The sequence below is a fragment of the Eumetopias jubatus genome, unplaced genomic scaffold (genome assembly GCF_037043125.1).
Source record: "Eumetopias jubatus isolate StellerSeaLion01/CBP00866 unplaced genomic scaffold, mEumJub1_p1.0 scaffold_17, whole genome shotgun sequence".
Lineage (NCBI taxonomy): Eukaryota > Metazoa > Chordata > Mammalia > Carnivora > Otariidae > Eumetopias > Eumetopias jubatus.
In genome coordinates, this window is record NW_028274823.1 from 59632941 (window position 1) to 59657770 (window position 24830).

The window sequence follows — 24830 nt, forward strand, 5'->3', positions numbered from 1 at the left end:
GGGCTGGGAGGAAACGCGGCCCTACCCCTCTGCGGCAGGCGAGTCTAGCAGCCAAACTCGCCCGTTTCCCAACTTCTTTCCAAAACTGGCTTCAAATCCCTGTTGCCCGGATGGCTCAAGTTTTGGTTCACACTGCGCATTTCCACTTAAGTCTGAAGTGCACACCTTGCTTGCCTTAGTCTTTTCTAGATTTAAGCTAAGAGGTTAAAACTTAGTTCCTGAGAGGCGATGAGGAATGAAGCTGGCCAAGGCTTAGCTTCGTGAAATACGCCGGATAGTCTTGTTAACAGCATAAGTAGAGGATAAAAGACGCATTTCACTCCTCACCCTCTTCACACCATTCTGACAGCTCCTCTTTGCTCCGTTTTCTTCTTGCTCCTGTCTTTAGCTGACTGCTCCCCAACCCCATCAGTTGCATGGTGGTGTAAATTGTCAAATCCTTAAAGGCAGGTGTTCGCCCTGAAAAACCTCTGACCTGGGGGGTTGGAGATCAACCTATCGGCTTTCCGGCCCCACCTTGGCTCCAAAGGTGTGTGAATTATCTTCTCTGAGTGTATTGGGTCAAGTGGGCGATAAGCAAAGAGCAGAATTAACCTGACTTGGCCCGTATACGCTTCTGACTTTTTTGGGTTGGGATTTGAGATTCTTGCCTGCTAGCTTGAGCAATTTATTTGGCCTTTCTAAATGTAATATTCTCATCTCTAAAATGGTAATATTTTTAGGGTTGTAAGAATTGAGATACATGTAAGGTGAGGAGTACGTAGTAGCTCAAAATATCAGTCCCGTAAATAAATGAATAATTAAAGTAGTTCCTTGCATACTAGAAGCCCCTCTACTTTCCACTTTCCCTGAAATTCCAGAACACTGTCACTCCCTATCTAGCCTTAACTAAGGCAAATTTAGAGCCAATGTTTGGTAGAGCATCTGCCTCTGCAGTGCGGCATTAGAACCCCTTAAAGGATCTCTTCAAGTTTATAGTGAACCATACCTTAAGCTTATGGGGGCCTGCCTATACTGAGCCAATTGTGAAAATTTAGGCAAGCAACTTGTTTCTTTATTTTTTTTTTTTTAAGATTTTATGTATTCGAGAGAGAGAGAGAGAGCGAGCATGAGCAGGGGGAGCTGCAGAGGGAGAAGCAGCATGGGGCTGGATCCCAGGACCCCAGAATCATGACCTGAGCTGAAGGCAGACGCTTAAGGACTCAAGCCACCCAGGAGCCCTGTTTCTTCATTCTTAAAATAAATAAATAAATAAATAAATAAATAAATAAATAAATAAATAAATAGAATGTTGAAAAGGTATTTCTAAGGTCCCATCCAAATCCAAAAGTTGGGAGTGCGTGGGTGGCTCAGTTGGTTAAGCCTCTGGCTCTTGGTTTCTGTTCAGGTCATAATCTCAGGATCATGATATGGAGCCCTGCCTGGGGCTCCCCACTCCATTGGCACCAGCTTGAGATTCTCTTCCTCTGCTCCTCCCTGGCTCACTGGTGCTGGTGCTCACATGTGCGCAGGTGCACGCTCTCTTTTTCCATCTCCCTCCCTCCCTCTCCTTCCGTCTTCCTCCCTAAAATAAATAAATAAATCCTTAAAAAATAAATAAATAAAAATAAAATAAATAAATCTTTAAATCCAAAAGTCATTGCACTTCAAAATTAAACTGAGAAACTTTCCCACCTAGTCACTTTTCATTTCTGAAAGTGATCCCTTTTGTTCTTGAAGCCTTGGAATCATATCTGAAGTATTCCTTCAGATTGATGCCCTCTAACCAATCCGTGACTGGATCCTGTTGTCCTTCCTTCCCTCCTACTCTCCCCAATTCCTAATTACATAGGCACCTCACCCTTCCTGGCTGACAGTCTTGACCCTGTTCTCTCCCCCACTTTTTCTTCCTTAACCAACAAAATATTTCATAAATTGATTCTTAACCACATTGGTGGGATGTAATACATGAAATGTTGAGAGTCAGTATCCCATCAAAATTGAGAGAAAATTTGGGGTAGTTGCATGGCTCAGTCAGTAGAGCATGTGACTTTTTTTTTTTTTAAGATTTGTCAGAGAGAGAGAGTGCCCGCCCAGCCAGGGGGAGCAGGAGGCAGAGGGAGAAGCAGTCTCCCTGCTGAGCAAGGAGCCCAATGTGAGACTCCATCCCAGGGTCATGACCTGAGCTGAAGGCAGACTGAGCCACCCAGGCATCCCAGAGCATGTAACTCTTAATCTTGGTGTTTTGAGTTTAAGCCCCACCTTGGGTGTAGAGATTATTTAACAATAACAACAACAAAAACCTACAAAATAAAGAGAACGGTTTACCTTTAAACAAAATTGAGAGAGAATTCCCAGCTTTTTTTGAGAAAGACATTTGTAAGCTTATGGACATCTGTTACTTACTCATTCATTCATTCATTTATATATATTGTACATCAAGGACACTTGCTGGTATTTATTAAATGCTATGTGATCAATATGATCGCTAATGTGCTGAAAAATCAGAGAGGGATATACATGACAGGTAGGATAAATGAGACACAAATGGTATTTAACAACAAAACAAAACCCTCTCAACTAGGCTTCTGGCCTACCAGTTGTTGAGAACTACTTGCCTGAAATTCAAGTCATTTTGAGTCCTTAAGGTTTGCAAGTTCACATTCAGGTTTTCAAACTTCCCCTGAATCTGACCTTGACCTTCTTGTAAATATTTTTAGCATTAGTGTACTCTAACTTGAGTTTATCATTTTTAGGAAGCCATGTTTTTAAATAAGGAAGCTCTTTAAGTTCTCATATGGGATGATCTCCAAGCTACACAGTGCAAGATGTAGACCAGTATGTATAATATAATGCTATTTTGAAAAAAATAGATGGGGGAGTGTGGAAGGGAGACCATATATATGTATGTCCTTATATATGTAGAAAATAACTCTGAAAGCACTTAAATACATAAAAGTCTGCCACATATCTCTCATACTTTTTTGCCGGTGCCTCCTTCCCTAGAACAAGTCCTCTCTACTCCTTACTTAATACATTATAAAGCACATTCCCCTATTTCCTTTGTTAACTTATTTTTCTCTATGTTTTATTGATGGTCTCCCCCACCTAGAGCAGGAATTTTATTCATCCAGTTCACCTCTGTATCATCAGCTTTCTATGAGAGTAACTGGCACATATATTTATTGAATGAAAGAATAAATTAAGAATGTAAATGAATATTATTTCCATATAGGAAAAGAAAAGAAAAAGAAAAAAAAAGGCAAAGAAACAAGACAAGGAAATTCAGTTTGTCCCCAGCACAGTTCAGGTGAGAAAGTTTGTGAAAGATGACAAGAGGTTGATGGTACCTGGTTTGATAGGATGAACATAGATGCACCGGCCTGTGAGGTGTTTTCCAGCACCAACAACCAGTTCTCTGATTCCTCAGACACCACGTGGGTGTTCAACAACTCAACTCAATCCTGACACTAACTACCCAGAATTAGTAAAGATCTCACAGCTTCAGGAGTCAGTCTCACAGGACTGCCCCCCAATCAGATGCCAGTCACAAGTCTTAGAACTCTTGTACTTCTGACTGACTATAAATGGGGAGTTTGCATGGCACCCCCCTATAGTTCAAGAATTTGCTAGAATGGCTCACAGGACTCAGGAAGACATTACTTACATTTATAAAGTAAACATTTACTCTGTACCCTTACAAAGATTAGAAATGAACAGCCAGATGAAGAGGTACCTAAGGCAGGGTGTGGAAAGGTCCTGAGCATAGGAGGTTACGTCCCTTTGGAGTTGAAGTGCACCACCCTCTCAGGATGTGAATCTGTACACCAGTTCACCAGTTTCCTCCTAATTGTTCAAGAGTCTTTATAGAGCTCAATCCGCAGCACACCCATACCCCGTCTTTGGAGGCCTAAAGTGGGGCTGAAAAGTTCCCACCTGCTAATCACTCATCTTTGTGGTGACCAGCCCCATCTTGAGGCTATCTGGGAGCCCCCCCTAAGAACTACCTCATTAACATGAACTCAGAAGTGACAGAAAGGGGCTTATTATGAATAACAAAAAAAGCTCCTATCACTCAGGAAATTACAAGGGTGTTCTGTGTCAGGAATAGGGGACAAAGACAAAATATTTTTTTGTTATACCAATGTCATAGACTTCTGGCACTAGTCACTAAGATTTTTCACTTGCTTTCTAGTGCTAAGCCCCCTAAGCAGCCTTCAACAGTAATTTGGTTTCCCATATAGAATTTCCCACTGGGGAAAAAAATGTTTGAAGAGTTCAGTTCTATTAATATAAACAAATAAATTGGCTTTCTAGCTTTAATATCAGTCTCATATGACTACGATTTATTAGGGGAGTTAGTACCAACTCTGTGTCTTCTAAAAAAGTGGTATTGAGGGCGCCTGGGTGGCTCAGTTGGTTAAGCGACTGCCTTCGGCTCAGGTCATGATCCTGGAGTCCCGGGATCGAGTCCCATGTCGGGCTCCCCGCTCTGCGGGGAGTCTGCTTCTCCCTCTGACCCTCTTCCCTCTCGTGCTGTCTAGCTCTCTCATTCTCTCTCTCAAATAAATAAATAAAATCTTTTTAAAAAAATTAAAAAAAATAAAAATAAAAAAGTGGTATTGACAAAACTAGTTATTAATGTGGAAAAATATAGATTCCTACCTCACAGTAAATGCAAAAATTAATTCTAGGTGGACTGAGGATCCAAATTAAAAAATACAATAAGAATACCGTATAATTTGTAGCAAGAAAGACCTTAACTAGGACAGGAACCATTTAAAATATGTATTTCAGGGCACCTGGGTGGCTCAGTAGGTTGAGCATCCAACTCTTGATTTTGGCTCAGGTCATAATCAGGGTCCTGAGATTGAGCCCTGAGTCCGGCTCCTCATTCAGTGTGGAGTCTGCTTAGAATTTCTCTCTCCCTCTGTCCCTGCTCCCACTCACACTTTCTCTAAAATAAATAAATAAATCTTTAAAAAATAATAATAAAATAAAATATATATTTCCCTGTATGGGCCACCAACAAAATAAAATAAAAAATAAAATTAGGGGTGCCTGGGTATCTCAGTCATTAAGCGTCTGCCTTCAGCTCAGGTCATGATCCTGGTGTCCTGGGATTGAGCCCGGGCTCCCTGCTCAGCAGAGAGCCTCTTCACCATCTCCAGGTCCCCCCTGCTGTGTTCCCTCTCTCCGTGTCTCTCTCTGTCAAATACATAAATAAAATCTTTACAAAAAATTTTTAAAAATTGAATTAAAAATGAAAAAATATATTTGAGTACCTAAAAATTTAAAATATGTTCAAATTTATTAGCAGTCAGAGATATGCAAATAAAACAATGAGGTGCCATTTTTCACTTCTTAGTAGGCAAACACAAAACAAATTTTATTGTTACCATCTATTGCATACCAGGCTATGGGGAAACTGATACTCTCATACATATGCATTGCGATCATAGTGTTGGAAAGTAATCTGGAATATTTATTAAAATTATAAACACACAATACGTTTCAAAACAAAATCCTATTTATCTTAACAAAATAAAAGTGTAAGACTATGAATGCCAGAATGTTTATTATGGTATAGATGTTGCAGGAAAAAAAGTAAAGAAACAATCCAGATGTCTTCATTAGGAAAACTGTTGATCAAATTATGGTGTACACCTATTATGGCATATTATGCAATCATTGAAAAGATCTACAACTGATCTTGAGAAATGTTTATGATACACTGTAACAAAACAAGTTGCAAAAAATGTGTATACTATTGATCTTTTTATTATTTAATGAAGATCCCTTATTTATTATTTTTAAAACCCCTATATACCTATATACAAACCTATATATAAATATGGCTATAGGGCCACCTGGATGGCTCTGTCGTCAAGCGTCTGCCTTCAGCTCAGGTCAAGATCCCAGGGTCCTGGGATGGAGCCCCATGTCCGGCTCCCTGCTCAGGAAGCCTGCTTCTTCCTCTCCTACTCCCCCTGCTTGTGTTCCCTCTCTCACTGTCTCTCTCTCTCTCTCTCTGTCAGAAAATAAATAAAATCTTTTAAAAAAATTAAAAATAAATAAACAAATAAATATGGCTATAGAGGCTTGGAAAAAGTATAGAAAGTTACATGTCAAAATGTTAACACTTTAACATCCCTGATAGAGAGGGTAGGCATAAACGTAAGGGTTGAGGACACATCAATAAATGTTTCTTGCTAAAATTTCATGTATTAAAATGAGAATTTATGGGGCACCCGGGTGGCTTGTCAGTGAAGCGGCCATCTTCGGCTCAGGTCATGATCCAGGAGTCCTGGGATCATGCCCCAGGTTGGGCTCCCTGCTCAGCAGGGAGTCTGTTTCTCTCTCTGACCCTCCCCCTTCTTGTGCTCTCTCTCTCTCAAATAAATAAATAAAATCTTTTTTTAAAAATGAGCATTTAGGGGCGCCTGGGTGGCTCAGTTGGTTAAGCATCTGCCTCAGGTCATGATCCCAGGGTGCTGGGATTGAGCCCCACGTCGGGCCCCCTGCTTAGTGGGGAGCCTGCTTCTCCCTTTCCCTCTGCTTGTCTCTCTGCCTACCTGTGCTCTCTCTCTATCTCTCTGTCAAAAAAATAAATAAAATCTTAATAAATAAATAAACATGAGCATTTATATATTAATTAATTAGGAAATAATAATTTAATTTAATAAATATAATAATATACAAATATGGTAATATATAATAATAAATGTATAATATATAATAATGTGTGTAATATATAATGATAAACATATATAACATGCTAATATACTAATAAATACAATAATAATGTAAAATTAATAATAATTTAAAAGGAAAAGAGGAACCATTTTTTTTAAAGATTTTATTTATTTATTTGACAGAGACAGAGATAGCAACAGCAGGAACACAAGCAGGGGGAGTGGGAAGGGGAGAAGCAGGCTTCCCGCTGAGCAGGGAGCCCGATGTGGCACTCGATCCCAGGACCCTGGGATCATGACCTGAGCCAAAGGCAGACGCTTAACGACTGAGCCATCCAGGTGCCCAAGAGGAACCATTTTTTCGAAACTACAATCTGAGGGCTACACTCTGGGTTCTGGAGATCAAGTTAAGCTCCTCCCACTCTGTGAGGCCTAAGTGGTGGCTGACTTTCCAGTTGTACATTGCTTCTTTTTAAATTTCCTAGATATAGGGCGCCTGGGTGGCTCAGTCTTTAAGCGTCTGCCTTCGTCTCAGGTCATGATCCCAGGGTCCTGGGATCGAGCCCCACATCAGGTTCCCTGCTCGGCGGGGAGCCTGCCTTTCCCTCTCCCGCTCCCCCTGCTTCTGTTCCCTCTCTCGCTGTGTCTCTCTCTGTCAAATAAATAAATAAAATCTTAAAAAAAAAAAAATTTCCTAGGTATAGGGGCACCTGGGTGGCTCGGTCATTAAGCGTCTGCCTTTGGCTCAGGCCATGATCCCAGGGTCCTGGGATTGAGCCCCACATCAGGCTCCCTGCTCCACGGGAAGCCTGCTTCTCCCTCTCCCACTCCCCCTGCTTGTGTTCCTGCTCTCACTATCTCTCTGTCAAATAAATAAATAAAATATTTAAAAAAAATTAAGGGGCGCCTGGGTGGCTCAGTTGCTGAGTGTCTGCCTTTGGCTCAGGCCATGACCCCAGGGTCCTGGGATCGAGCCCCATGTCAGGCTCCCCGCAGTTCCCTCTCTTGCTGTGTCTTTCTCTCTCAAATAAATAAATAAAATCTCTAAGAAAAAAAATTAAAAAAAATTTCCTAGGTATAACCACGAGTTTAGCAGATGTTATTCTTTCATGGTTTCATGTATATTATTTTGTCTTTTGATTAGTTTATCACACGACTGTTGTACTTCCATACAGAACGTGAGTATTCTATACATTATCGAACACCATGTGGAGAGATGTGTGGGATGTCCAAACTAAAGCCAGCCTGCTTTCCACCAGCAATATAAAGATAGTCTAGACCAGTGGCTCTCAACTGGGGCAATTTTGCCCCCTATCCTCCAGAAGATCTTTGACAATCTGAAGACATTTTTTGGTTGTCATAACCCAGTGGGGGAGGAAAGGATGGACCATGGACATTCAGCAGATAGAGACCATTAATACTGCTAAACATTCTATAATATAGAGGACAGCTCCTGACAACAGGGAGTTTTCCAGCCAAAATGTCAGCAGTGCCACAGTTGAGAAACTCTGTCCTAGAGTTTCAACCACAAGGACAGGTGGTATTGGTTGGGACTCTAAGTGACAAAGATCCCCAAGGCGATGAGGGGGCAAGCTTTTATTAGCAAGGCCAGGTTAAAAAGTAGCATAGGCAGTGGGGTGCCTGGCTGGCTCAGCTGGTAGAACATGTAACTCTTGATCTTGGGGTTGTGAGTTCAAAGCTCCATGTTGGGTGTAGAGATTACTTACAAATAAAATCTTGGGGCACCTGGGTGGCTCAGTCATTAAACGTCTGCCTTCAGCTCAGGTCATGATCCCGGGGTCCTGGGATCGAGCCCCACATTGGGCTCCCTGCTCTCCTTCTCCCACTACCCCCCGCCCGCTTGTGTTCCTTCTCTCACTGTGTCTCTCTCTGTCAAATAAATAAATAAAATCTTAAAAAAAAAGAAATTAAATAAATAAATAAAATATTTTTTAAAAAAGAAAGAAAAGTAGCATAGGCAGTGATTTTCAAACTTTGGTTTTTAGCAGCAGAATTTATCTATTGAATGATCTTAACTCTATTATATAATGTAGATACATTTCCTTTAATATTTAAAGGACTCCACCAATAATAAGAAAAAGATTGATAGCTCAGCTGAAAATGAAGAGTTCAGTTCATAGAAAAGGGAATGCAAGTAGCTTTTAAACATGTGAAAGAGAAAGGAAAAAAAAGAAAGAAAAAATAAACATGTGAAAGATGTAAAATTTCACACAATGAAATGCCATTTTTCACATATCAAGAGAGTAAGGAACCAAAATTTGGCCATATGTTACATTGGAAAGGATGTGAAGAGCCGGGCCCACTTGTATAGTAATAGTAGACATGTAAGTTGGTACAATCCCATGGAAGGCAATTTGGCACTATTTATCAAAATGTAAAATGCAGGGGTGCCTGGGATGTCAGTCGGTTAAGCAGTTAAGCATTTGCTTTTGGCTCAGGTCATGATCTCAGGGTCCTGGGATGGAGCCCCATGTCCGGGCTTCCTGCTCCGAGGGAAGCCTGCTTCTTCCTCTCCCTCTGCTGCTCCCCCTGCTTGTACTCTCTCTGTGTGTGTGTCTCTCTCTCTCTGTCAAATAAATAAATAAAATCTTTTAAAAAATGTAAAATCCGTATGCCTTTTAATCTGGCAGTTTCAATTCTAGAAATCCATTTTATAGATATACTTGCATATTGTAAAATGACATATATGCAAGAACATTCATTGTGCCATTGTTTATACTAGCAAAAGGTTGGAAATACACTAATTGTCCATTAATGAGGAATTGGTTAAATGTTTTACCAGTACATATGTTTATATGCATATAAATTATCACTTAAACTCAGGAAGTGGGTAACAGAAATTGCTCCTAGGGAGGGCAAATGGGAGACTGAAAGACAAAGGTATAAAGGAGTTTTTTTTTTTACTATAAAATCTTTTGTGCCTCTTGAAGTCTTCACCATGTACATCATTACACATCACACATGTGTGTGTTAGTATGTCATACATTACATATCTTAAATATATAAAAGGAAGGCTGTTCTCATTGAAGTAGACTCCCCAAGTTTCCACCACAGCATCCCTCAAGACATCACTTATTTTTAAGGTCCTAAAAGAACATAGTAAATAAGCCACTGTCAGAGTTATGTTAGAGTAGACTAATTGCTGTAATAATAATCCATAGATTTCATTGGCTAAGTGCAACAAAACTTACTTTTCTTTCTTTTTTTTTTTAAGATTTTATTTATTTATTTATTCGAGAGAGAGAGAGAGACAGCAAGGGAGGGAACACAAGCAGGGGGAGTGGGAGAGGGAGAGGCAGGCTTCCTGCTGAGCAGGGAGCCTGATGCGGGGCTCGATCCCAGGACCCTGAGATCATGACCTGAGCCGAAGGCAGATGCTTAACGCCTGAGCCACCCAGTAGCCCCCAAAACTTACTTTTCATTCACACAAAAATCCTACGTGGCTGCTCTTCATCAGATGGCTTTTGGGATCAGCTTCCTTTGAAAAGTGACCAAGAGACCCTTGTTCCTTCTATCCTGTAGTTTTGCCATTGGATAGGCAAAGGAAATTAGGTAACATCTGTTGAAAGGTTTTATGGGCCAGTCCTGGAATTGACACTACTCCTTCTCCCATTCAACTATCTAGAAACAGTCAAGTGGCTGCACACCAGGAAGCCTGGGAAATCTTATCTTTCAATGTGATAGAATGGAGTTGAGGGCAAACAGAAGACAATGACCAGGAGCCACTCATTATAACTTTTTTTTTTCATTTAAGACAGGAAATACTTTATTCAAACCCATCGGAGAAAAGGACAGCTTGGGTCTGTAACAAAGCGTCATGTTTTAATGCACAGGTCAGTAATTGTATATGAGAGTATACACTGCTACATATAAATTAACTGATCAGAGCACAACTTTCAATGTTCAAAACAGAATAAGCCTCCTTCTAAAAGCAGCACCTTTGTGACATTTTTGTTGTTGGGGGGAGGGGCAGAGCGAGAGGGAAAGAGAAAATCTTTTTGTTTTTTCTTAAAGATTTACTGATTTATTTTAGAGAGAAAGAGACCGCAAGGGGAGGGGAGCAGAAGAGGGAGAGACTCTCAGGCAGACTCCCCGCTGAGCACAGAGCCCAAGATCTGACCTGAGATCATGACCTGAGCCTAAATCAAGAGTTGAAAGCTTAACCAACCGAGCCACCCAGGTGCCTGACTTTGTGGGCACCTTCTCCTTCGCCTTCTCCTTTTACAGAATCCACACCAACCTTGTCATAATTCTTCGGAAGTGCAGTCATGTCCTCATAGGCCTCAGAAAAAGCTCCTTCCTCCATGCCCTTGCCCACATAAACTGTGGCAAACCACCTGTGGTCCGGGCGAGCCCAGGCCTCGGTGATGGCTGTGGTGCTGCTCAGCATGCACACAGCTCGCTGCACGTTGGCCAGGTCTGCAGCAGGCACCACAGTGGGAGGCTGGTAATGAATGCCAACTTTGAAGCCAGTGGGGCACCAGATGGTACGTGTGGTCTGGACGGTGGCAATGGCAGCATTGACATCTTTGGGAACCACGTTGCCACAATAAAACAGGCAGCAGGCCATGTATTTACCATGGCCAGGGTCACATTTCCCCATCTGGTTGGCTGGCTCAAAGCTTGCATTGGTGGTCTGTGCAACAGAAAGCTGTTCATGGTAGGCTTCCTCAGCAGACATGATGGGGGCATAGGTGGCCAGAAGGAAGTGGATGCGGGGCTAGGGCACCGGGTTGGTCTGGAATTCTGTCAAATCAACATTCAGGGCTCCATCAAATCTTAGGGAAGCAGTGATGGAGGACACAATTGTACTTATCAACCTATTCAGGTTAGTGTAGGTTGGAAGTTCAATATCGAGGTTTCTACAATAGATGCCATAGACGGCCTCATTGTCTACCATGAAGGCTCAGTCAGAGCGCTCCAGGGTGGTGTGGGTAGTGAGGATGGAGTTGTTGGGCTCAACTATAACTGTGGAAACCCGGGGGGAGGGGGAGATGGGGCTGGGTAAATGGAGAACTCCAGCTTGGACTTCTTGCCATAATCCACAGGGACATTCCCTCAGCAGGAAGGTAAACCTGGAACCAGTTCCCCCTCCAGAGCTGTGGCACTGGTTTCCAAATTCAGTCCAAGACAAGGTCAATGATCTCCTTGCCAATGGTGTAGTGCCCTCGGGCATAGTTACTGGCAGCATCTTCCTTGCCTGCAATGAACTGCTCAGGGTGGAAGAGGTGGTGGGCAGTGAGTGCTAGTGCAAACCTCATCAGTGACTGTGGGTTCCAGGTCTACACACACGGCCCTAGGCACATGCTTGCCAGCACCTGTCTCACTGAAGAAGGTCTTGAAGGGGTCATCTCCTCCCCCAGTGGTTTTATCCCAGCAGCCACTGCCAATGTGGACACCAGCCTGGCTGACGTGGATGGAGATGCATTCATGCATGGTTGCTGCTTTGGGGCTACCGAGCAGATGGTGGAGAGAAAGAGGAGAGTTGGTTGTTTCTTATAGCGTGACTCAGGCAGTTGATGTAAGAGAACCTCCACTCATTATAACTTTATAAAGAGTTTCCAGAGGGCACCGCCTGGATGGCTCAGTCCGTTAAGCATCCGGCTCTTGATTTCAGCTCAGGTCATGATCCCGGTTGTGAGATCAAGCCCCGCATCGGGCTCCACACTCAGCAGGGAGTCTGCTTGAAATTCTCTCTCTCTCTCCCTCTCCCTCTGCTCCCCCCCCACTCTCAAAATGAATAAATAAATATTTTTTAAATTTTATTTATTTATTTGAGAGAATGAGAGAGAGAGAGAGAGAGAGAGCATGAGAGGGGGTTGGGTCAGAGGGAGAAGCAGACTCCCTGCCGAGCAGGGAGCCTGATGTGGGACTTGATCCCGGGACTCCAGGATCATGACCTGAGCTGAAGGCAGTCGCTTAACCAATTGAGCCACCCAGGCGCCCTGAATAAATAAATCTTAAAAAAGGAGTTTCCAACTAGCCTTTCACGGAATGCATCCACTTCTTTTATGGTGTGTTTTGATGAACAGAAGCATTAATTTTAACATAGACTAATTTATCAGTCTTTTTGTTCATACTGGGTTGTTTGTGTTCTTCCCCCTTTTTTTCTACTGAGCTATAATTGACATATAACATTGTATCAGTTTTAGGTGTACAACATAATGATTTGATATATGCATATATTGCAAAATGATTACCAGAATAAGTTTAGTTAACATTCACCACCACACATAGTTACAAAATTGTGTGTGTGTGTGTGTGTGTGTGTGTGTGTGTGTGTGTGTGTGTGATGAGCTTTTAGCTTTACTTAACCTGACCTGAGCCAAAGGCAGACGCTCAACTGACTGAACCACCCAGGCACCCCTTTTCTCCACATTCTTGTCAACACTTACTATGGCTTATCTTTTTGATGACAGGCATGAGGTGATATCTCATTGTAGTTTTGATTTGCATTTCCCTGATGATTAGGGATGTTGAACACCTTTTCATATACCTCTTGGCCATCTGTATGTCTTTTTTGGAAAAATGTCTATTCAGATTCTCTGCCCAGTTTTTAATTGGATTGCTTGTTTTCTTTTGAGTTGTATGAGTTTATTTTTTAAATTCATATTTTGGATATTAACCTCATCAGATATGTGACTTGCAAATATTTTTTCCTCTTCAGTAGGTTAACTTTTCATCTCATTGATGGCTTTCTTCACTATACAGAAGGTTTTTAGTTTGATACAGTCCCACTTGTTTATATTTGCTTTTGCTGCCTTTGCTTTTGGCGTCAAATCTAAAAAAATCATCTCTAAGACTAATGTCTAGGAGCTTACTCCCTGTGTTTTCTTCTAGGAAGTTTATGGTTTTAGGTTTTATGTTCAAGTCTTTAATCCATTTTGAGTTGATAATTGTGTATGGTAAAAGATAGTGGTCCACTTTTATTCTTTTGCATGCGGCTGTCCAGTTTCCCCAACGCTATTTATTGCATGTGGCTGTCCATATTCCCAACATCTTTCCCTACTGTATATTCTTAGCTTTTTTGTCATAGTGTTTTAATTTGTCTTGTAAGTTCTCTCTATATTTTGGATTAAAGTCCTTTGTTGGTTATGTGATTTGCAAATATTTCTCCCAGTCTGCAGCTTGTCTTTCATTCTCTTGGATCCCTTTATGGAGCAGAGATTTTTAATATTACTGAAGATCAATTTATAATTTTTTTATGAATTTTGATGTTGGAATTATATCTAAGAACTCTTTGCTTAACCCAAGGCCACAAATATTTTCTTACATTTTTCTTCCAGAAGTTTTTTAGTTGTACACTTTAAATTTTTTTTTAAAGATTTTATTTATTTATTTAACAGATAGAGACATAGCAAGAGAGGGCACACAAGCAGGGGGAGTGGGAGAAAGAGAAGCAGGTTTCCCACGGAGCAGGGAGCCCGATGCGGGGCTCGATCCCAGGACCTTGGGATCATGACCTGGGCCGAAGGCAGAAGCTTAACAACTGAGCCACCCAGGTGCCCCTGAACACTCTAAATTTAAGTCAACTTCATTTGGGCTAGTTTTTGTATAAAGTATATGAAGTATGGGTCACGGTGTTTTTTGTTTTTATTTTCCTACTTTTTGCCTGTTTGTTCTATTTGTATCTATTTGTTCCATCACCACTTTTTTAAAAAAGATTTTATTTATTTATTTGAGAGAGAGAACATGCGCACAAGTTGGGGGACAGAGGGAGAAGCAGACTCCCTGATGAGCAGGGAGCCTGATGTGGGTCTGGATCTTGGGCTTCGTCATGGGCTCCATTGCAGGCTCGATCCCAGGACCCTGAGATCATGACCTGAGCCGAAGGCAGACACTTTACCAACTGAGCCACCCAGGTGCCCCCGTCACCATTTCTTGAAAATACTATCTTTTCTCTGTTGAATTAACTCTGCACTTTTGTCAAAAATCAATTGTGGGTTTTTTGTGGGTCTCTTCTGGGACTCTATTCCGTTCCATGGATGTATATGTCTTTCATCAAAACTATACCATCTTGATTGTATAACTTTATAGTAAATCTTAAAATCTGGTAGTAGCAGTCCTTCAACTTTGTTCATCTTTAAAATTGCTTGGGCTATTCTAATTCCTTTGCCTGTCCATATAAAATTTTATATTGGGGCGCCTGGGTGGCTCGGTTGGTTGAGCGACTGCCTTCGGCTCAGGTCATGATCCTGGAGTCCCGGGATCGAGTCCCGCATCGGGCTCCCTGCTCAGCGGGGAGTCTGCCTCTCCCTCTGACCCTCTTCCCTCTCATGCTCTCTCTCATTCTCTCTCTCAAATAAATAAATAAAATCTTTAAAAAAAAATTTTATATTAAGTTTGCTCATACCTATCTAAAAAACCAGGCTGGGATTTTGACTGTGATTCCATTGAATCTTTAGATCAGTTTGGAGAGAATCAACATCATAACAATAGTGAATGTTCCAATATTCCAACCAGCATATTTTCCTGTTTATTTAGATCTTTAATTTCTTCCATCAGTGTTTTGCAGCTTTCAGTATACAGATCTTGCACATATTTTGTTAGACTTATACCTAAACATTTCATTTTTGGGGTGCTATGGTAATTTTTAAATTTCAAATTCTAATTGTTCATTCCTAGAATATAAAAATGCACTTGATTTTTAATATTAACCTAGTAATCTGTGACTTTACTAAACTCACTGGTTCTAGGAGTTTTTTAGTCTGAGAATAGAGACAGTTTTATTCTTTTTTTTTTAAAGATTATTTATTTATTTATGTATTTATTTATTTGAGAGATTGAGAGAGAGAGAGAGAGAGAGCATGAATGGGGTGAGGGGCAGAGGGAGAAGCAGATTCCCCACTGAGCAGGGAGCCCAATGCGGGGCTCAATGCATGGACTCTGAGATCATAACCTGAGCGGAAGGCAGATGCTCAACCAACTGAGCCACCCACGTGCCCCAGTTTTATTCTTTCTTTTCAAATCTATATGCCTTTTCCTGTTTTTGCCTTATTGCACTGGTTATAATTTCCAATGTTTAATGTGAGTAAAGAGAGCAGACATCCTTGTCTTTTTCAGACGTTAGGAGGAAACATTCAGTCTTTCCTATTATGTGTAATGTTAGCTGCAATGTTTTGTAGACTTTCTCTCTCAGGAGAAGGAAATTCCTTTTATCCTTAGTTTGCTGAGAGATTTCTTTCTTTTTTTCATTTTTAAAAAAAAATGTATTCATTTGAGAGAGAGAGAGAGAGAGAGAGAGCATGAGCAGGGGGGAGGGTCAGAGGGAGAGGAAGAAGCAGACTCCCTGCCCAGCAGGGAGCCCCACTCAAGGTTCAATCCCAGGACCCTAGGATCATGACCCAAGATAAAGGCAGACACCTAACTGACGAGCTACCCACGTGCCCCAAGAGGTTTTTTTTTTAAATCAAAAATAAGTGTTGAAATTTGTTAGATGTTTTTTTCTGAACCTATTGAAATGATCATATGGTTTTTCTTTAGTCTGCTGAAATGAGGAGTTACATTGATTGATTTTGATTTATTTGTCAGAGAGAGAGAGAGAGAGAGAGAGAGCAGAAGCAGGGGGAGTGGCAGGCAGAGGGAGAAGCAGGCTCCCTGCTGAGCAGCGAGCCAGACGTGGGGCTGGATCCCAGGCCCCTGGGATCATGACCTGAGCCAAAGGCAGATGCTTAACCTACTGAACCACCCAGGTGTCCCTATACCTCTGTATTATTTTATATATATATATATATTTCATTAAAAAAACAACTTGAGTGTTAAAAACATTTCTTCTAGGGATACCTGAGTGGCTCAGTCAGTTAAGCCTTTGGCTCAGGTCATGATCCCAGGGTCCTGGGATCAAGTCCCACATCAGGCTCCCTGCTCAGCGGGGAGCCTGCCTCTCCCTCTGCCTGCTGCTCCCCCTGCTTGTGCTCGCTCTCTCTCTCTGACAAATAGGTGGATAAAATCTTAAAAACAAAACAAAACAAAAAACAAAAAAAAATTTCTTCTGGAATGAGCTATTGTTACTATTATTATACAATTTATCAAAATAACAATATAATTCTGATAATTATTGAGAAAAAAATAAAATTTTTTGGAATTGTATACCTAATGACACAAATCAGTATGAAAACTTTTTTCAATTACTTTAAGCATCCATGAATGAATATTAGTTATTACTAAAATTAATTTAATGATGTATTTCATTTAGATCAATATATAAAAATATCACTTCAAAATATAATCAATATAATAAAACTTACACTGCTTTGGTTTTGTTTTTGTTTTTTTAAGATATTTTTATTTATTTGAGAGAGAGAGAGTGAGAGAGAGGATAAAAGCAGGGTGAGGAGCAGAGGGAGAAGCAGGCTCCCTACTGAGCAGGGAGCCTGACAAGGGGCTCGATCCTGGGACTCCAGGATCATGACCTGAGCCTAAGGCAGCCACTCAACCAACTGAGCCACCCAGGTGGCCCACTGCTTTGGTTTTTAAATTTAAAATTAAAAATTCAATTCCAGTTACCTCAGTTACACGTGGCTAGTGGCTACTGTATTGTGAAGTATAGGTAGAAAATGCCCCACGTATAAGTCGCAAAGCCAGTCCTTATTATCAATCTAATCAGCCAAATTTGATTTACTTTCTGTCAGAAAAAGTCTTCATTTCTCAACAAGAAATTATGTTAATATGCACTGTGATAACATAAAATTATAAAAACATTTTATAAGGGCTATACTTGTGATGAGCATAATGTAACATACAATTTTGTTGGATCACTATGTTGTACAACTGAATCTAATGTAACATCGTATGTCAACTATACTTAAATTTTTTTAAAAATTAAGTTTTAAAAATTAAAAAAAATTTATAAAGATTTGTCATATAAAATAGGTTACTAAAAGCAGCCAAATAAGATTTTAAAGGTGGTCAATACAAACTTCTAGTGATAAAATAAATAAGTCCTGGGCAATGTGCTGTGCGGTATGGTGACTATAGTCAATAATACTGTGTTGTATATTTGGAAGTTGCTAAGAGAGTAGATCTTTTTTTTTTTTTTAAGATTTTATTTATTTATTTGACAGAGAGAGAGAGACAGCAAGAGCAGGAACACAAGCAGGGGGAGTGGGAGAGGGAGAAGCAGGCTTCCCACTGAGCAGGGACCCCAATGCGGGGCTCGATCCCAGGACCCGGGGATCACAACCTGAGCCGAAGGCAGACGCTTAACCGACTGAGCCACCCAGGTGCCCCTAAGAGGGTAGATCTTGAAAGTTCTCATCACAAGAAAAGTATCTGTAACTATGTGTGGGTGACAGACATTAACAAGCCTTATTATGGTGATTATTTCACAATATCAGTATATACATATAACAAATTATTATGTTGTATAACTGAAATTAATGTTATACGTCAATGATGCCTCAGTAAAACAAAGAAAAATGAAGGAACAAAAAATACTTAATCACTCATTTTTCATTAGATCAACTCACAAATTACTAAAATACAAACTATTACTTCTCTATTTAATGTATAACTAGAATTTTAAAGATAGGTATTTAAAAATAAGATATGTATTTAATAATGTCACAAGAACTTGAATGAGTGTCTCCTCTTTTTCACTCTGTAAGGTCAGTGACCACCGATTTTTTTCATTTTTGGCTTCAGCTTTTCACCTAATATCTAGCATTAGCATTAGTGCTCAATAAATGTTTTTTTAATCAATCATAAAGTTCATAATCGGGGCGCCTGGGTGGCTCAGTCAGTTAAGTGACTGCCTTCCACTCAGGTCATGATCCCGGAGTCCCGGGATTGAGTCCCGCATCGGGCTCCCTGCTCGGCGGGGAGTCTGCTTCTCCCTCTGACCCTTCCCCCTCTCATGTGCTCGCTCTCTCATTCTCGCTCTCTCAAGTAAATAAATAAATAAAATCTTTTAAAAAAAAGTTCATAATCATTAATACTATATAACTTCATATAGCCAAGTAAGTCTTGGTACTAGTACCTCAAAGGAAGAGCCAGAAACCCAACAGGGGAAACTAAGATGAGTAATATTCTCTCCTATTCCTCCTAATTCCTAATGATGGGAAGTTTCTTGACTGGTTATTTATTCATTCAAAATATTACCCCATTCTTGAGAGATAATGGTATAGATCAGAATGATCTGCTTTTGTCTAATGATCTGTCCTGGGCTTCATGTGGCAGGAATTTCTTCGGGGTTAAGTGGTAAATATACCAAGCTAACTTCAGACTAGTAAGTGAGGTTCTGTGCTAATAGCATAAACCCTCTGAGGAAGAACTGGTGAAGGAGATTTGTATTTGCCTTGTAGGTTTCCAAAGAGGGCACAGGCTCACCTCAAAGACATAACAAAGTCCTCTAGGCAAAATCAAGGGATGCCGTGATTATTAGGCCAGCTCCTGAAGAATTAAGAAATGGACAGAAATCCAGGTGATGTCTTCTTGGAAACATCTTTGCCACTTACACCTCTTGTATGGATGGAGACCTCTGATGTTTCTACCTAAGTTTATCAGTTCAAGTAATATCAAATATGTTTGATGTAAAACTTTATTGGGCCCTATTTTTTAAATCTACTTTACCACTAATATTAATTCTATCTTGAAATCTTCACTTAGGGACGCCTGGGTGGCTCAGTTGGTTAAGCGTTTGACTCTTGATCTCAGCTCAGGTCTTGATCTAAGGGGCATGAGTTCAAGCCCCGGGTTGGGCTCCATCCTGGGCGTGGAGCCTACTTTAAAAAAAAAACAAAACAACCAACTACATAAAGATACATAATAGGAGGTGAACATGAACAGGAAATACTTAATTCCTGACCACAGAGAACTTGGGGAATATATCATTTATCATTCAAATAGAAGGCATTCAATAAATATTTGTAGAATGTACATGAGAAAACTTTTTGTGGTAGGTGGGATTTTGAAATCTAGCGTTACTGCCGATTTCTCTACCTTTAGTGCCCGTGGTTCTTGGTCAGGCCACTTCGGAGATTGAAGAGATAGACCAGGTGAGGAGTGGTGAGCAGCAAAACAAAGTTTATTGAGCAATAGTATAAAGTTCCCAGAGAGGAAGGGGGCCTGAGATGGTTGCCCCTGGAGTTTCTAAGTTTAGGGGTTTTTATGAGCTCTTTTGCAGAACCATCTTAAGCAATCAGTGTTTGCTGAGTCCTGCCAATCAGGCTTTGGTCATGTATCTGTCTACCTATTAGGTTAATATCAACGTGCTGATGGTCTTTTTTTGGCTGACATCTCGGGGCTTATGTCTTCACTGCCCCTTGCCCATGATATTGACAAATGTTTTCTGGTTAATTGCCTTATTTTGGGCCGTTTTGCAGAAGTCATTTCTGCAAAGGCTGCAGAGCAGAATGCTAGTACAGTCCTGTCTAAGCTGCAAAACAGAATGTTAGTACTATTTTATTTTCGCTGTCCTGACTCCATATTTTCTTGTTGGGGACCCTGGCCCTGACTACCTAATTGTCCAACTAACTCCTAACAGCATCTGTTGGAATTATAATTAAAATATAAGCTAGTTAGGGGCACCTAGCTGCTCAGTAAGAAGAGCATGCGACTCTTTTTCTTTTAGTCTGAGTTCGAGCACCACGTTGCGTGTAGAGATTACTTAAAAATATGTATATATAGGGACACCTGGGAGGCTCAGTAGGTTAAGCATCTGGCTTTTGGTTTCAGCTCAGATCGAGTTCTCAGGGTCCTGGGATCAAGCCCCACATTAGGCTCCCCACTCAATAGGGAGTCTGCTTGAGGATTCTCTTCCTCTTCCTCTGCCCCTCTCCCCTTGCCTCTCTAAAATAATAAATAAATCTTAAATATATATATATATATATATATACACTAGTTGGACTGCAAGTCCGCTAAATAATTAAATTAATAAATCACTTAAATTTATGATGATAGTGGTAAAGAAAAGAAATAAGGTAGACAATTAAAATTGCAGTTAATCTACCATATTCTAATGAAAGGGAAATTACCGTGAAGTTTAAATATCATCTGCAGGTAACTGGTAAAATTCCTAGGCAGCCAAAACCTTGTCCTAGGAAGTACATTATTTTCTGGAAGAGGATATTCTCCCTTGAACTTTGTGGGTTTAAGTCAGATGTTGATTCAGAAATGATAAATTTGATCAAGAAAAAAAATTTTTTTTTAAAGATTTTATTTATTTATTTGACAGAGAGAGTTAGGGATAGCAGGAACACAAGCAGGGGGAGGGGCAGAGGGAGAAGCAGGCTTCCCGCCGAGCAGGGAGCCCGATGTGGGGCTCCATGCCAGGACCCTGAGATCCTGACCTGAGCTGAAGGCAGATGCTTAAAGGCTGAGCCACCCAGGCGCCCCAAGAAAAAAATTTCTAAGAATGTACCATTTAAATAGGTTATTAAAAGCAACCAAGTAAGACTAAGTCAACTTTGATGTGATACAAATTAATCTATTTTTTATTATAATGATAAAACATGATCCTAATCTAAGAATTTTATTACTTAATTTACAATAATGCAATATGTACAGATACAATTATATTATTACGCAAACAATGAATAGTGTTTGTAAATATTAACGTATGGTGATTAACATAACATAATAAAATTTAAAAAAACAAAACAATTATGTCATTTATAAGATTTTATTTTTATTTATTTGTCAGAGAGAGAGCACGAACAGGGGAATCAGCAGGCAGAGGGAGAAGCAGGCTCCCCACCAAGCAGGGAGCCCGATGTGGGACTCTATCCCAGGGCCCCGGGATCACCACCTGAGCCAAAGGCAGATGTTTAACCAACTGAGTTAGTTAAACTAACTACTAAACTAAAATTTAGGGGACAACCCAGTTGTCCCCTAAAATTATGTCATTTATAAAGATGTGGCATTTCTCAGCAAATCTATGTGTGCATATTGATCTCTGATATTGTTTTTAAGGAAGAGTTAAATAACGATTATGAAATAATTCCATTAATTAAAGATGGATCCTAAATTATTCTATTAATTTTCCTGGACACATCATCACATTTTTCCTGTGTATTTTAGCAAAAAGAGGAAGTGATATAATGGTAGAAATTCATCAGCTGGTCTAGCCACTAAAATATAATTTTGTTTTTTTGGTAATAGAAGGCAGAAACTTTTAAACATTTCAAAAATGGCAATGAGGTGAAGATGGTGGGGTGGGCAGAACATTCTAAGACGTCCCCTAATATTCCTGCCCTGCTGTATCTATCATCCCTACTGCCGAGGATGGGGGGGGGCCTGTAAACACAATGTGATTTACTCATTTGGTTAAGTCACCTTCTATAAACCTGTTTTAGCCCACTGGAGAGAGTCTCCTGCTGGCTTCCAAGAAGTAAGGTCTCCTGTGAGGGGGGAGTCTGTGAGCTGGCCATCCGACAGGAACTGCAGGGGTCTTTAGGAACGGCTGACATCAGCAAGAAAGCTAGGACCCCTGTCCTACAACTGCCAAACTGAATTCTGCCAAAAATCAGTGAGCTTGGAATAGGACCCCAAGCACCTACCTATCACCAGGTCAACCCCCCTGAGTACACCTTAACTGCGGGCTGTGAGACCCTGAGTAGCAGATTCAGTTAAACCCTACCAGGACTCCTGACCCATAGAAACTGCAATAATAAATGTGTGCTGTTTAGAGCTACGAAGTTCAGGGTTCACTGTGGCTTTTTATGCAACATAGGAAACTTATACAGATGGCCTGTAGTAAGGGAAGAAATATTTTTTATTTGATTTAATAAAACATGTGGTAACTATGGTATTTAATAATCCACACAGAATCGAAAATAAATTACATCAAATGTTTGTCTATGGATTTTATCCAGTATCAAAAACTTGAAAAATTTGGTACTCCAGGGGTCTCTGGCTTGTTCAGTCAGTAAAGCATGTGACTTTTGATCTCTGGGTTATGAGTTTGAGCCCCACATTTAAAAAAAAAAAAGGGACTTCAAGGAAACTTTCTACTTACCTTTAAAAGAATCAGCCTGGGGCACCTGGGTGGCTCAGATGGTTAAGCATCTGCCTTTGGCTCAGGTCCTGATCTCAGGGTTGTGAGATCAAGCCCCACCTCGGGCTCTGCTTAGGATTCTTGCTCTCTGCCCCTTCCCCCACCTCTCTCTCCCTCTCCAAACCCCTATCCAAAAAACAATAAAACTTAAGCTCATTTTAAACCTTCCAATAGTTCCAGAAGATTCTAGAACTGAAGTTCTCTTTGCTTTTCCCAGACTTTCCTTCATGAACAGTGCATTCTTGGACAACAGTTGAAGGATGAAAGAAATTAGGTTAAACAAGAATCGCCACTGCTTCCATTGTCCACGCTGATTTCAGAACATCCCAAGGCCAGTACACCCCATTTGTAAATCAGTGTTCCACCCTTAGCAGGAATATGTTTAAGTCTGGGAAAGGCAGGAAGCTAAGGAGGGCTTATGGCATTTTGATTAAACATTAAATTGGGCCATTTCCCATTGTCCATTTGTGTGGCATTTTAGAAGTTGTCACATTTGGGGACTTCGTTACAGGGCAGTAGTATTCAGGACAGAGGTGGGCAGTGACTTTTCTTTGTGAAGTAGTAGAAATGCTGTCATGAAAGGGAAACAGGTAAGGATAGCCTGAATCAGGCTACCGAAGGGTATAGTTGAGGGTATGGGAATACAATTTTCTTACATTATATGCACCTACCTACCACCTGGCAAATCTTCCGTACTCCAGTTTGAAGACGTCGGCCCTAGAACATGAGTTAATCCTGGTCAGTGACTGTATCTTAAGATCTTTATTCCCTCTAGTCCTCCCTTTCTTTAAGAGGGTGAGGCAAGTAAAGTAGACAATGGCCTCTCAGTGGGTACAGGAGCTTCTGGTCTGCCAGAAAGTGTCCCTCCTCCTGGAGAAGGAAGCATAACCCAGTCTGATTCTTGCTTCATAATTCTCCCTTACATTTATTTCCCAGAGGCCATCTTTTTACCACCTCATTACTCCAGAAAGTACCATGTGAAATGAACCACTCTCCTCTAAGCACTATAAATCCAACACAGATGTGTTGAACACCTACCTCGCCAAAGTTCTGTGCTTCAGTGGGGGAAGGGGATGCTGATATGAGAGGCAGGCTCCTGAGTCCCGGGTACTCACAGTTCAGTTGGGAAAATGGACTCATGTACAGAAGATCCAAACATAGGATCATTTTGTTTTATTTTTTTAAATATTTTATTTACTTATTTGACAGAGACAGCGAGAGAGGGAACACAAGCAGGGGGAGTGGGAGAGGGAGAAGCAGACTTCCCACAGAGCAGGGAGCCCAATGCGGGGCTCGATCCCAGGACCCTGGGATCATGACCTGAGCCGAAGGCAGACGTCTAATGACTGAGCCACCCAGGTGCCTGAGGATCATTTTCTTTTAAACAACATCTATGCTCCTGAAGATCTCACATCAAACATCACGCTTTTCAAGACTAATTTGGACAAAGGTCTGCGGTGAAATGATTTTTGATTAACAGCTAAAGTATCAACAATATTTGCAATTGACTCAGCTCCCCAGCTCTGAAATCACATAATTCTTGAATTTTTTAACTTAGGAAGTTTGCATTATCTCCATATTTACATATTCAAAAGAACATTTAATGTTCTTATGTTACAGGATCTCACTGTTTTATTTTTTATCTTTTTAAAAGATTTTATTTATTTGAGAGAGAGAGAATGAGCCAGGGGAGGGGCAGAGGGAGAGGGAGAAGCAGACTCCCCACTGAGCAAGGTACCTGACTTGTGGCTCAATCCTGGGGCTCCATCTCAGGACCCCGAGATCATGACCCAAGCCCAAGGCAGATGTTTAACCTGCTGAACCACCCAGGTGCCCCAGGATCTCACCGTTTTATAATACAAATTCTCAAATAGTGCATCTGCACTGACCAAGGAAGAAAAGTACTGTAGCACAGTTGAATGTGTTTTACAGAAAGCACTTTACTCTGTAAATTAAACATCGGTACTTGGAGATGTTTCACCTGGCACTCGGTAGGCAGTCAACACATGAGTATTGCAATGACACTGTACATATACGGTGGAGATGAGGCAATTTCAGAAATCCTGAATGAGTTTTTTGGGGGGAGTGTAAGGGCAAACATTAATATACCTTAAAACACACACACATAGAACAGGAAGGAA

General features: G+C 40.8%; 1 pseudogene; it reads right to left on the bottom strand.

Moving 5' to 3' along the window:
• Positions 1–21: 21 nt before the first annotated feature.
• On the bottom strand, positions 22–12131 carry LOC114214117 (tubulin alpha-1B chain-like; annotated as a pseudogene).
• Positions 12132–24830: the final 12699 nt, after the last annotated feature.